Consider the following 2,277-nt stretch of genomic DNA (forward strand, 5'->3'; position numbering starts at 1 on the left):
GCTCCAGTACCAATTATTCTTGACTAAAGAGAACCACCTGCCTTTAGTTATGTAATGTGCTATACAGAAATACCATAAGTGGTAAACTCCTAACTTGTCTAATCTCTTTTAAATCTCAAAAGACACCGAATCATGATACTACCTAAATCTGTAGATTGCATCTGATTTCATTAACATCCTGTTAGTTGTTAGATGCCATTGAGTCAGTTTCAACTCATAATAATCCTATGCACAACAGAACAAAATACTACCCAGCCCTGCACAATTGTCATGTTTGAGCCCATTGTTGTAGCCACTGTGTCAAACTATTGACACCAGAGAAGTTAGAATTTACAACACACAGGATAATTACATTAGATTAGACTAATCACATCAGATCACATCATGGGGAAGATAATCACATTGTAATAGATTTCATCGCAGGGGATTGGTGGTGGTGGTTACGTGCCATGGAGTCAGTTCCGACTCATAGCGACCCTGTACAGGGTTTCCAAGGATGTAAATCTTTATGGGAGCAGAAAGCCTCATCTTTCGCTCATGCAACAGCTGGTAGTTTTGAACTGCTGACCTTCAGGTTCGCAGCCCAATTCGTAACCACTACGCTACCAGAGGGATTGTGGTTGTTGTTGTTACGTGCTAGTAAGTCGGTACTGACCCATAGCAACTTTATGCACAGCAGAACAAAACACTGCCTGATCCTGGGCCAACCACACTACTGTTGCCACGCTTGAGCCCATTGATGCTGCCACTTGCAACTCGTTGGGGGTCTTCCTCTTTTTTTCTGACCCTCCACCTTACCAAACATGATATCCTTCTCCAGTGACTGGTCCGTCCTGACAATATGTCCAAAGTATGAGAGACGAACTTTGGCCATCCTGGCCTCCAAGGAGCACTCTGGCTGCACTTCTTCCAAAATGGATCTATTGGTTCTTTTGACAGTCCATGGCACTTTCAATATTCTCCTCTAGAACCATAACTCAAAAGCATCAATTCTTCTATGGTCTTCCTTATTCAATGTCCACCTTTCATATGCATATGAGGTTATTGAAAATACCATGGCTTGGGTCAGGTGCACATTAGTCCTCAAGCTGACATCTCTGCTCTTCAACACTTTAAAAAAAAGGGTCTTGTACAGTAGGCAGCAATCAATATTTGCTGAATGAATGAATATGAGCTAGTATTCTTAGAATCAAAACACCACAGAGTCATACAAGGAAGATCTTTCTGGAAGAGGTGAGACCTTGAAACCTATATAAATACAAGGGGTTTTAACAACAATGGAAATCAGAGCATAGTGGTTGAGAAGATTGGCTCTGGAGCCAGCCAAACCTGGGTTCAAATACCAGCTCTGCCACTTAATGTTGTTTGTTGTTAAGTGCTGTCAAGTTGGTTCCGACTCTTAGTGACCCTGCATAGGGTTTCCAAGAAGCAGCTGGTAGGTTTGAACTGCTGACCCTGTGGTTCGAATTGTAGTGCTGATCCTATAGCACCACACCAAGAATCACCTAATCTAGTGTAGATAAGCACTGGACTGCAAGTTGGTTTGAACCTCAAGGTTGGCGGTTCAAACTCAACAGCCACTCCTTGGAAACGCTATACAGGGTCGCTATGAGTCGGAACAAACTAGACAGCACTTAACAACAACGTCAACAAATAATGTAAATATTGTACCATAGTGGTATTCCACATGAATTCAATAAATGGTAGTTGCTACTATGTATTACTATTATTTATTGTTGTTGTTGTTGTTATGTCCCTGAGGTTCGCAGCCTGATTTGTAACCACTACACTACCAGAGATTATTTTACTACTATTCCATTCTAGGAGGTGGTGGGGGTGGTTATGTGCCGAGGAGTCGGTTCCGACTCATAGCTACCTGTACAGGGTTTCTGAGGCTGTAAATCTTCATGGGAGCAGAAAGCCTCATCTTTCTCCTGCAGAACAGCTGTAGTTTCAAACTGCTGACCTTGTGGTTTTCAGCCTGATTCATAACCACTACGCTACCAGATAGAAGTAAAGGCAAATATGAGAGTAATAAGCATAGTGTGGGTGTATGGGTTGGGAAGAGTACAGTGAAGGGAAAAGAGATAAAACTGGCTTGACTAGACTCAAGAGGTCAGCTTAGGTAGTAATGAGAAATCAAGTGTGTACATACATGAAAAACTGAAGAGGTGCAGGAGCTGAACAGAAAATTTCAAAGATCAGCTCGAGAAGATAAAGCCAAATACTATAATAAAATATGCAAAGATTTAGAGTTAGAAAACCAAAAGGGAAGAA

The sequence above is a fragment of the Chrysochloris asiatica genome, unplaced genomic scaffold (assembly GCF_000296735.1).
Source record: "Chrysochloris asiatica unplaced genomic scaffold, ChrAsi1.0 scaffold00047, whole genome shotgun sequence".
Classification (NCBI taxonomy): Eukaryota; Metazoa; Chordata; class Mammalia; order Afrosoricida; family Chrysochloridae; genus Chrysochloris; species Chrysochloris asiatica.